Raw genomic sequence first — 12,732 nt, 5'->3', positions numbered from 1 at the left:
TACTGCAGCCTTCTAAGTCCTACAAGAAAGATGGATAGGGACCTTTTTCAAGTGCATATAGTGAGGATAAGAGGTAGTGGTTTAAACTGAGAGAGGGTAGGTTTAGATGAGATGTTAAGAGAAAGTTCATTGTTGTAAGAGTGGTGAGATAGTGCAACCGATTGCCCAGAGAAGCTGTGGATTTTCCATCCCTGGAAGTGTTCAAGGCCAGGTTAGACGGAGCTCTGAGCAATCTGGTCTAGTGGGAAGCGTCCCTGCCTGTGGCAGGATCACTAGAATTACATGATCTTTAAACTCTCATTCAACAAAGCTGTTGTACGGTTCTGAGTTTTTATGATTCTATGTTAGTATCTAACTGCGAAAGATGCAGATTATCTTACACTACAAGTTAGTAATCACCCTCTGTCACAACCTAGAAGCAGGTGTGATGTTCATTATAAATTGACAGGATGAACAAAAACATCAATCTATGCAATGGGGAACTCCTACACTTTATTGTAAAATCATCTTAACTCCAGCAACTAGCCTTCTATTGGTGTCAGAAGTGCTGGTTAACAAGCTCTAAACTTTTTAAATAAACTTTACCAAGCTCCCAACTCTCAGAAAAAAATTCAGATATGAAGTAAGGAGTAGAATATGACTGCCAAAATTTCTGGGATAAAACAAGAGAGAAGAGAATAAGAAAAAGAAAAGGAGAGAAAGAGGAGGGACAAGACCAGTCCATAGATCCCATGTCCTTCTTGCTGCCATGGATGGTCTGGATCTGGAATCAATGAAAGAGAGAGAGAGAGACACAGAGAGAGAAGAGAGAGGGATTAATCAGTTTACAGTTTGCCTTGTTTACCTGGTATATGTCTCTGATGTAAAATAAATTTTTTTGCCGTTTGTGCCATATTGCTCACACATGCACAACAAGCCCTTTAGAGCCCTCCAGGAAATGAGTAAGAGGAAATTGGGAGAGTCTGTGGTGGTCCTGAAGCCCCTTTTAGTGAGGCACCCAGGATTTGATCTTTTCCTTAATGCAGGTGCACTGAGCATGAGTCTCAAGGCAAACTTGAGACCCTAGCAACTAAAAAGGAATTTAGCTCAGAACAGCACTGCTCTACCTCCATAGGACCCTCTCTTCCAATCACACCTCTCCTGCTGCAACAGTCAGAATGCTTCAGATAAATTATGCTGACTTGCTTATGCCTGGTCCTTCACGCTGCTCTCTCTTGAACTCCACATTATATCTCACCTCTTTCCACTTACAGTAGGGATGGAAAATTGTCCTCAGTTTTAACTGTAATTTCTCACCATACTATTGTTTTCATTAACTTTTGTGTCTGTTTCTTTGCTGCTTTCTGTGTTGTTTTTTCAGCTTTAGTTTCCGTGTAGCAGTGCCAAGAATTTGTAAATGCTGATACAAGCTGCTGAGCATGCCTTTGCAATTTTGGTAGATGACCTGATTTTAAAATTGATGCAAATATAATTAGTTTGTGCTGGATTTATTGTTGTCAGTGTTTTTTATTTTATTTTGCCATCTGGCGGGGTCTGTGTTTCTTTTAAAAGGAACAGGATACTCAAAAACTAGGTCAGAAACATTGACAACTATTCTGTGAGTGATTGCTTGTTATTTTAGATATTGATTCCTCTCAGAGGCTATTGTTGGTCATAATGTGAGAGATGAAAAGGTGATAGAACTGCTGCTTGCCCCTTTCTTAAGCCCTGATGGAATACCTTTCTGTAGATCTGACATTTTAGGAATCTGGTCCACAAATAAGAACAGATCAAATTCCACCAAGGTCTACCTCTGACAGTGGCCAGCAGAAAATGTCTAGAGAAAGAGTAGAAAAAGAGAGTGAATTCAGAGTAACATTGTAGAAAAATACTTTTTCATATAAAAGTGCTTTTGTTTGCATTTACAAGGGACTGTAGAAGCACAGGATGAATAGGGGTACCACAGTCAGTAATCATACTCCAGGAAATGGACTAGATAAGCTTTTGTTGATAAAAAAACCCAGCAGATTTTATAATCAATAATCAACAAATATAAACTCCTCTCTAGAAATATAATAAATAGCAGGCATGATAAAAGAAGCATTACCAGCACTGTTACAGAAAAGAAGGAACAAATTGTTATTGCTAGACCAATAGAGACTTCACATTTAAAATCAGGTTTTGTCATTATCTTGAATATTGATATCCACAGTGTTTTGCCAAGTAAGAGATGTCTTGATATTACCCCTTATTTTTAAACAAATGTTTTGAGTTACGTCCAAGTCCCTTTGGGTATTCCACTATCACCAGAAAAAAATTTTCCACAGCAGATTTGCCATTTTTGTCATGGACGATCTCACATGGTCTGAAATAGCAATTGACTGAAATGCCACATTACTATGTCCAAATAAAAGGAAGAAGACACAAACTCAGTAGCTGCATATTAGCTCATACTTGGAGGCACTGAAAAATACCCCAAGGGCTTATTTACAGCAACCCATAGTTGCATCAAATGTGTTTCTTAATCCCAGCAAGCAAATGTAATGAATGAAAATAAAAGGTAATTTGCAGATCATAACTTGCAATGTTTTTATATGCCTCTAACCACAAAAATTCTTAAATTAAAAATGAAAATGAGAAGAAGACTGATCTACAGTGGAATGACCAGTGGTTGAGAGCTCTGTCTTTATTTAAGTCTTAGTTAGTCCTAGCTGACAGTAGATAGCAGTTGAAGACTTCTGCCATTTTTAAAATTTAATTTATTGTCCCAGCTGTTGACTGCTAAAGAACTGTAATATCCAAGCTTCCAGGACCAAGGATATTGTATCTACTACTGTCCTGATCATATACTGCCTATTCTTATATTTCCCCTATAAACTGGGTGATAATTTAAGACTAATTACAGAAAGTAAAACCCCCAAGTAGCAGTCAACTTCATGATCACAGTGAAGGTTACTTGTATTTATAGAGGAAGCTGTTGAATTTGTTTTCAGTTCACCAAAATAATTCTAGTAGCAATAATGTATTTTAAAGCAAGAAATGTAATTTACCAGAAAACGTTCCATACTAACTATTGTTTGTTTCTAAAATCACTGATGTTCTCATAGCCACCCATCAGACGCCTATCATTTCAGAAGTGGAAAGAGACCAGATGATGCCAGGACTGCTGGACATGCTTTTAAAGTTCCTGCGAGTTTGTTGTAAAAGGCTGCTGACATATTGTAAAAGGCTTTTTTTGTTTTGGCATACAAAAAAATAGCAAATACTTAGGAGAACACATAACATGAGTAAACAAGGGTGACATATATGTAAGTGTGTATAGTTGAGTGATTCATCTAATCTTAAAACAGATCTGTAAAATAATTTGGACAAATGAAGAAGTCCTTTATTTTTCTATTAATTATAAAAGAAGTCAGGCAAACAGGTCAGAGCAAATGCCTGACACATTAATACAATAGTTAGGTGGCATGGATGTCTCTTCAAGTGTCTGAAATGACAAAAGTGGTTCAAAATATGGTTCTAAAACCACAGGGAAGCAAAAAATAAAATTGCATTCTGGCAAGTATTTTACTGTTCTGTACTTCTATTTCTCACGAAGGAAGCCAGATCATAAGTAGTATTAGCTGTGAATTAAATGACACTTCTCAAACAAGCAGGAATATGACAAAGATTTAAAAAACATCTTTCAACGATTTTTCCTCTAATTATAAAGTTTATTGGTATGTAATGTATACTTATAGTGATATAGTTGTCAGTAAAACTTACATAAATTTCTCAAAGCATCACAAAAAAACCCCAACATAACCTCAAACAAATAGAGAAATAAACAAAACAAATTTTAAGCACAGAATGAAACTTTTTTTAGTATGAAAATTAACACACTCACCAGACAGATGTCTGTTACAATTCTTAATTAAGATGTACTTTAGACATTCTACAATCCTGATGTCAAGCTTTTGGTCAAGGTTTCTGGTTTCTGGTCTATTATGAAAGATAGGTAGTAATATCTTGTAATCAGTCCTTTTGAAGAAAAAAAATATGGACAGGACATTCAATAATGTTCTGTGTTTTTGTCTTAGATGAAAATATAGCCTTGCTAATCTGATTGAAGTGCAAGAGCTGTGTAAAGAGACAGGGATTCAGGCATTTTCTGGAATTCATGTCTTCTAGAGACTAACTTTAGAAAACTTTTTGACCATTTCAGACTGTAAATCCTCCTCCAGCATTAAAAGTGATAGACATTAGGTTTGTATTCTGCTTTAAGGGATAGGCATTAAATCATCAGTACCATCTTTGTAGGATCCCATCTGCTGTTGGTATGACATGTAGAAACAACTCTACCTGATTTATCCAGTTTAAAAGATAAATGATTGCAGCTTGCAACATAGATAAGAAACAGCACATTTGAAACATATCCAGAAGACTTTGGGGCCCATCTTCAAAAGCACTGCAGGAATATCCTGAGTGCTTTTAGTAACTAACAGTAAATTGCCCTTCATAGGAGCATATATGTGTCTCCTACATAGGCAATTTTGTGTGTGTTAAAGGAGAGAACTTCTGGGATCAAAAATAGATGTATCAGGTCTTTGAATTTGCAATAATGTGACCTTCACTTTTATTGCAGTGGGGTTTTGGTTTTTTTTTGGGGGGTGGAGCATGTAGGTGGGTTGTTGATTCTGTTTACTTCCAGGTGGTTTTATTGTTTATATTTAGATAGCATCTATTACATTAGTCCAGCCTATTGAGTTAGAAAATCAGGTATCACCCTGCCTTGGCTTTCAGGCTAAATTTACTCAGTCATAAGTACAAACAAAAAGTGTTTATAAAGAATGGTAAGTATTACGTACAAATCATCAAGTATCTAATGGAAAAGAGTTGTCAAAAAATCCAGTTTTATGACAACTTCACTCATACCATCCCTCAATTTTAAAAGAAGGGAACAGAAAAATGTTTATATATGCTTTAGAGTATGCAAAAGCCTTATAGTGACAGAATATACAGAAATTTAGGCTAGTCTCAAAGAGATATAATCTTCACCTGGAGAACATCACATAATTTCCAAGAGTTATGGTCACCATATGCCCAAGTAATTCTGATGTATAATATGAAACTAATGAAAAAGTAAAAGTACAAAGGATAGAAATTCTCTGAACCAGAAAATATTAATCTTAACAGTGAGGCAGCTTCACCATATGATTTGAATAAGTATTATGGTAAAAGTATTGAACTGAAAAGGGGTGTATGGGGGTGTGGTCCTATGAAATCAATTGTATGCTAGAAAATACAGTCTGTGAGCACTACAGAAATTCAAACTTCTTGATATAGATGCTTCTTCAGTAAGATGTAAGTATTTAAAATTGGCTTCACCTTAAATCAATAGAAGGATTTTTTCTCAGAAGAATGGTTTCAGATACATAAGAATTTGGAAGTGTATTTGCATTGAACAGGAAGAGAATTTGAAAGTTTTTAAGTCTCTTTGTTATGTGTGACAGTGTGGTGCAGATGAAAAACAGCTTCTCAGGTCATAAAAAGCCTTATAAATTTCACAAGATTCAACAAAATATTTTTGCCCTTTTGCATATTTAGTTTAAAAACCCTGCATGACATCACATATCTTAACAAAAATGAAGGAATTAACTCTATCTTACCATAATTTTTAGTTGCATTTGAAGAGTTAAAAATTTTAAAAATCACTTTAAGGTTTAGATAGAGCTCATAAAGAGGATGCTAGATTTTTTTTTCCAAAATATAGCCTACTCTACAATTAATAATTTCTCATAAATATCTGAACGTATCATTTGCTAGTTAATAACTTCTCCTAAATTTTATCATTTCTAAAATCCATCTAATTTACCAAATAATCACAATGTAGACAACAATAACTTGGAATCTTAGTAGTATGGGGTTTTTTTAATTTATTTTGGGGGGGTTGTTTTGTGAAGACTGTTTGCTTTCTGGTTTTACTTCTTGGATGTTTTGAATGTTCTGGTATCACCAGCAATAGGTTCAATTCAAAGATTAAACTGTAATTCTACATGATATTCATTATAAAATATTCGTTTTATGTTCTATAAGTAGTAGTGTTGTCTATAAGTCATTACAGAGAAGGAGTAAATGGAGAAGGAAACAAAATATACCATTGAATACCAAACACCTTTTAATTTACTATAAGATCAATGGATAATAAATAGTCTAAATAAGCTATTTCAGGTCAAAGACCATTTTTGTCTAAATCTGAAATTGCACAGTTGAATTTTTCATCAGTCTAGTAATTTGAAATTATTAAAAAGATTAAAAATATTTCTTTTTTTTTTTTTTAAGTTTTTCATTACATTTTCATTTCAGTGAGCAGGAATGACACAACTAAGAAAGTTGAGGATGAAACTTTGAGAATGGCACATGGGAATGACAAGAGAATAAATCATTTTCTCTAAGAAAGAGGTCTGGCTATTAAACAAGATGTGCTGATAGTGTTTTGTGCTTTTTGACTTAATGATAAAAATACATCATATGTTTCAGTAACAGATATTGTGCCCCTTCATCCACACAGTTCATAAACCTTTCTGTAGTGAGAGCAATCACACTTCTAAAATTATTGTAGAGATACAAAAGCAAGGATTGAGGAAAATAGGTTGACTTTATATTTAGAATTAATTGAATTCAACAACTACAAGGGTAAACTAAACAGTACAGAGGAAGGTTTCTGATCCTGATTTCTTTACCACAAATTTGTGGAACAAAAGATACCTTTGCAATAACTACGTGACAACACAACCAGTAGGTTTCTGAGTCTAATAATTGTTTCCTCAGACAGCCAGTGAGTAAGAGCAGATGATCACATACATTCATTTTATTTCCTTTTGAAGAATCATGAGAATGAATTCTAAGGCAGATATCATGCAAAAAGTTCAGTAAGTGTTCAAACATCTAAAAATCATTTTTGTAAACCTTTTAGAAAGAGATAGATACAGGAGAAAGAGAACGTGGGGAGAAATGGGAGTCTTAAAGTAGTTTGACACAAATGACAGATGTTCAGATTCTGCTGGCCTCTTCTCCAAGGTAATTAAAAACAGGATATTGCCTCAACATGCAGGATAAGAGGAAATTGCCTCAACATGCATCAGGGAAGGTTGGACACTATGAAGAATTTCTTCACTGAAAATGTGGTTAAGCGCTGAAATGGGCTGCCCAGGGAAGTGGTGTGGTCACTATCGAAGTGATGAAGAAGTGACTGCTATATTGCTATAGTACCAAGGCAGTGCAGAGAGTGGTTTTCCCAGAGAAGTGGAAAACCTTAGTTTAATGCCATGGGAAACCCTTTTCTAAGTACAGTAAGCAAGAGGCTTTCTCCCATATTTGCTCAGCTCAAGTATGCAAATTGTTGCTAGAAGTTTCTTTGTTCTTTGTGTTACCATAGTTTGATTTCTGGTGCAGAAATTTGAATATTCCTGATCGTTCTCCCCTGTTGGACCCTTTCTTCAGACCCCACCTTAACTCTTCCCCACACCAGGATGTGTAAGTTCCCCTGTCTGACCCTGGACTCTGGTTTTTGCCTCTTGTTACTGCCTTGTTCCAGTTCACTCCAAATGTAGTGTATGCCTTCCTGTTTATTTTGGCACTATCAAAATTCCATTTCTGGACTATTGGATGAAGGCTGCCTCTCTCTGTCAAGTCACCATCGGGGCAGAGTCTCGAGGAAACTCAAAGGAGTTTGATCACCCAGGCTCCGACCTCCAGAAGTTTCAAGGTGGCATGGTGGCGTTGGACAAGTGTTGGACAGTGATCTTGGAGGGGTTTTCCAATCTTAATGGCTCTATGACTCCATGATTTACAGGAATCTTCTTCATTTAGGGAGAAGCAAATGTGAGTCACATAGAATACTGTCATGGGTTGACATTGGACAAAATGCCAATGCACCCATGAGAGTATATTTTACCTAATGAGCTACTGTGAGATGTGGTCAAGAACAGAGCAGAGCAGGCCTACTTCTTGAAACAGACAGACAATTTATTACAGTACATAACAATGGACAATAGAAAAGGAAAGAAAAAAACCCAGCCACCCAAAAGCAGAAGAGAAAACCTCCCAAAAACACTGCTTCTCCTCCCCCCAATTCCATTCCATACATGCTCACTCAGTTGACTCCGGCACATTACCTTCATCTACTTGCTTAATCCCTCAACAACCCTGGGTTCCTAATCCAAATCGTCATCCTTTAAAATTCAGACAATCCACATTCCATCCAGGATGAGAGGAGTCTCTCTCGCACCACAGACCCCCCCCCACAGGAAACACAGGTCCACCATCCCGTGTTCCCACGTCACCCATGGCACTGCCTGGAAGGGTCTGCCAGGGTGACACCCTCCTTTCCATGTCCGGCACTCTCACTGCCGTCCATGGACCTGCACTGCAACAGGGCTCTTTTTAAGGATGTTTTGGCCAAGTACCAAAAACCAGCCATCTTCTCATTTTGGGACTCAGGTCCCCCCCATTTACCCCTGGGGCCGGGGGCTCCACGAAGCAGGCCAAAACGTCTCTGGGTTTGAGCCAAAAACATCCACCCAAACACAGTCTTATTTATAGTCAGGAGGGTCCAGGGTCCGTCTATGGCTATCATTATGCAAGAAAAGTCCAGCTTCATAAGCCACTCCTCTTCATTCCAGCAATCGAAGGGGCTTCTTTTCATCTCACATCACCCTCTCGGTCCCAGGCTGTCCTCTCTCTCCCAAAACCACCAACTATGAGAATACAGCGTCCAGGGATAACTCTCTTCTGCCTTAGAAAGAGTTAAAAGCTTTATCTCCCACCACCAAGGTCAGGCACAGGCGATCGCAGACACTGCAGCTCTCACAAGCAGCTCCAACTCGGCACCTTCTCTCTGTGGGGGGAGGAGAGAGACGGGACCGGGGGGGGAAGGGGGGGGGAACGGGATGGGACAGGGAGGGGGGGGGACGGAAGGCACCTCCAAAGTTCTCCCTCCACCCCTCCATTCTAGATGGAAGCTGGACCAGCTCCACTCCAGCTCCCTCTGTTCCCCACCCCGAGGCCCACCTTGCCCAGCCAGGCCCAACCTTGCTCCCCTCCCCCACCCGGCCTAGCCCAGGCCTGGGCAGGGGAAGAGGAGAAGACGCTCCCTCTCCGAAAGCAGAGCAGGAAAGAGGGAGTCCTGCTGGGAAATCCGGCTTTTAACCCCTCGTGTCCTCAGAGGCGTGTCCACCCTCTTAGTGGCCAACAAAGGTGCCAATATTCAGATCTAAAAACTAATTGGTTTGACCACTACTTCCAAAAAAAACTCACTTCCCTTCAAACCACGACACTCCACCCCTCGCCCTCTGAGGACACATATTTATAAACTAACACCAACATTACATTCATACATTTATGTTATCACCTATTTCATGCTTTGCTCTTGTTCCTCTTTGATCCCATCTCACAGTTTTCATCTTACAAAATCTCGATTTCCCGGTCAGGGAACCAAAAATGTCATGGGTTGACATTGGACAAAATGCCAATGCACCCATGAGAGTATATTTTACCTAATGAGCTACTGTGAGATGTGGTCAAGAACAGAGCAGAGCAGGCCTACTTCTTGAAACAGACAGACAATTTATTACAGTACATAACAATGGACAATAGAAAAGGAAAGAAAAAAACCCAGCCACCCAAAAGCAGAAGAGAAAACCTCCCAAAAACACTGCTTCTCCTCCCCCCAATTCCATTCCATACATGCTCACTCAGTTGACTCCGGCACATTACCTTCATCTACTTGCTTAATCCCTCAACAACCCTGGGTTCCTAATCCAAATCGTCATCCTTTAAAATTCAGACAATCCACATTCCATCCAGGATGAGAGGAGTCTCTCTCGCACCACAGACCCCCCCCCACAGGAAACACAGGTCCACCATCCCGTGTTCCCACGTCACCCATGGCACTGCCTGGAAGGGTCTGCCAGGGTGACACCCTCCTTTCCATGTCCGGCACTCTCACTGCCGTCCATGGACCTGCACTGCAACAGGGCTCTTTTTAAGGATGTTTTGGCCAAGTACCAAAAACCAGCCATCTTCTCATTTTGGGACTCAGGTCCCCCCCATTTACCCCTGGGGCCGGGGGCTCCACGAAGCAGGCCAAAACGTCTCTGGGTTTGAGCCAAAAACATCCACCCAAACACAGTCTTATTTATAGTCAGGAGGGTCCAGGGTCCGTCTATGGCTATCATTATGCAAGAAAAGTCCAGCTTCATAAGCCACTCCTCTTCATTCCAGCAATCGAAGGGGCTTCTTTTCATCTCACATTACCCTCTCGGTCCCAGGCTGTCCTCTCTCTCCCAAAACCACCAACTATGAGAATACAGCGTCCAGGGATAACTCTCTTCTGCCTTAGAAAGAGTTAAAAGCTTTATCTCCCACCACCAAGGTCAGGCACAGGCGATCGCAGACACTGCAGCTCTCACAAGCAGCTCCAACTCGGCACCTTCTCTCTGTGGGGGGAGGAGAGAGACGGGACCGGGGGGGGAAGGGGGGGGGAACGGGATGGGACAGGGAGGGGGGGGGACGGAAGGCACCTCCAAAGTTCTCCCTCCACCCCTCCATTCTAGATGGAAGCTGGACCAGCTCCACTCCAGCTCCCTCTGTTCCCCACCCCGAGGCCCACCTTGCCCAGCCAGGCCCAACCTTGCTCCCCTCCCCCACCCGGCCTAGCCCAGGCCTGGGCAGGGGAAGAGGAGAAGACGCTCCCTCTCCGAAAGCAGAGCAGGAAAGAGGGAGTCCTGCTGGGAAATCCGGCTTTTAACCCCTCGTGTCCTCAGAGGCGTGTCCACCCTCTTAGTGGCCAACAAAGGTGCCAATATTCAGATCTAAAAACTAATTGGTTTGACCACTACTTCCAAAAAAAACTCACTTCCCTTCAAACCACGACAAATACCCAAGGCTGTATTCAATAGTTACAGATTTTTATATTCAGAGAGCTGGATTCAGCCTCAGGTACACATATATCTTCTTGTTATGTTGTGCTCCCACTCTTGAATGCAAGAAAAATAAATAAATAAAAAGACAACTATGATCTGACCTCTTTGTTTACCAACCAGCTGTACACTTTCAGGAGTCTGGAAAATAGTTCTCCCTTCCAGGTAGAAATCTGCAGGACACTGACCCAGACCAGTGAAGTTCTACAACTCTTCCTCCTTTGGGCTGTGTCTAAATGGTATGCTAAATTTTCACTAAGCTTCTGTTTGTAAAGGAAATTATGTTTGTCAGCTTCACTGCTACCAATTACTCATATATTACAGGCCAGATTGATTAAGGAAGGTGGTGTTACACTTCCATCTCTCAATTTTTTTCCATATTGCAATCTATTCTACAAAAGAAGTACCTTCAATGTTTGAATAACTAATACATTTAAAATGTGATATCTTTGTAAGCATGAATTTGAAGATATATTTTCATATGTTTTAAATAATAAAATAAAATAAAATGTTTTTAAAAATTGCAGATATGGTATTGTAGTATGACAAATTTCAGAAGTATTAAGGGTTCTTCTTTATCCTCTGAAATACAGAAGATTTTTTTTTATTGTTTAGGAGATCATACTTTTCTTTCCTATTGTCTTACCACCTCGGTCTCCTTTAAAGTGAGCAGAGTTGCTGACAGCTGAGCTTGATGATAAGGTAGTTCTGTTTGTCAGCCAATAGAGGGAACACTCAAACCTGGCCCTCCTGCAAGATAACAGGATGAAGTGTTCCTGCCGAGATACTCGGACAATCAAGGCTTTCTTTCTTATGCTTTGTTACTGTAAACTATTACAGGTGACCTACTTTCTTTATCCTCTCCAATAATGTAGAAGAATATCGGATCCAACTAAGCTGCCAGCGTGGTCTGTAATTTCCAGTTTAGAAAGTAGCTGTATCCAAAAGGAAAGGTGGTGTATAGGATTACCATCTCAAACCACATTATGCTAGAAAGCCAAGGTTAAATAAAACTTTGTGAAGGACTTGAAACCTGACATCTGATTTCCACAATAAGGTGTGGGGTTTTTTAAGTTTTGCGTGAGTTCTTCATCTTAAAAATTATGTTCAAGTGCTATAGTTTTAACATCATGAAATAGACCTTTATAATCTTAGCTAATAGTACCTGCTATGTGAAAAAAAAAACAACCAAAACACTTCAGTAAAATTTATTACAGGACTCTTTTGAGGTAAAGAAGTTGGTAAAAGTACATCAAGCATTAGGTTATTCATCTAAAAAAATAAAAATCTGGCCTTGCCTTCCATCTGATATCTCAGTTAACGTGCCACCAAAATTGTTACTTCTTTCACTTACACTGAAATGGATATGTAGGAAACTTCTGACTGTAGCATGAATTGGATTAATTCTGGTGCAGAACTGGTGCAAGAATTCTAGGAAAACATTCACAAGATCCACGGGGAGGCTGAAAAGTTTCATACTACAAGAAACCTCAATTTTGTGTTCGAGTTGAGTTCAAATGACTGTAGAGAATCAATTACCTTGTCTGGACACCAGAGAAAAGACTAAAAGAAATTATTATGCTTGGGGGTATGCTGTAGGGAGACAGAGTGGCTGATATACCTCACAGCAGACAGTTCATATGTTCACTTAAATTCCTCTGAAATGTAAGGACATTGAACTGCAAGATGCAGTCCTGTGTAGCAGAACACAAGTTGCTTCCTTTCAGCCAACTTTCATTTGGAGTCTTTCTAAGAGAAATACATTAAAAAAAGGTAACTCTTCTAAACAGCT

The 12,732-nt window shown here is 39.5% G+C and overlaps 1 long non-coding RNA gene across 4 annotated transcripts; it reads right to left on the bottom strand.

Annotated features, from left to right (window-relative positions):
* Positions 1-7,965: 7,965 nt before the first annotated feature.
* Positions 7,966-10,888, bottom strand: LOC134548014 (uncharacterized). 4 transcript variants are annotated; one of them, XR_010079682.1, is made up of 3 exons: positions 10,631-10,888; positions 9,031-10,457; positions 7,966-8,857 (listed from the first exon to the last, which is right to left on the bottom strand). It is a non-coding gene; the product is annotated as an uncharacterized LOC134548014 (long non-coding RNA). The 4 variants fall into 4 exon arrangements; XR_010079683.1 differs by having other exon boundaries at positions 10,651-10,888; XR_010079681.1 differs by having other exon boundaries at positions 9,031-10,888.
* Positions 10,889-12,732: the final 1,844 nt, after the last annotated feature.

Source organism: Prinia subflava, chromosome 3 (genome assembly GCF_021018805.1).
Source record: "Prinia subflava isolate CZ2003 ecotype Zambia chromosome 3, Cam_Psub_1.2, whole genome shotgun sequence".
Lineage (NCBI taxonomy): Eukaryota > Metazoa > Chordata > Aves > Passeriformes > Cisticolidae > Prinia > Prinia subflava.
Note: the sequence above shows the minus strand (reverse complement) of the source record. Positions and strands in the feature narration are given on the sequence as shown.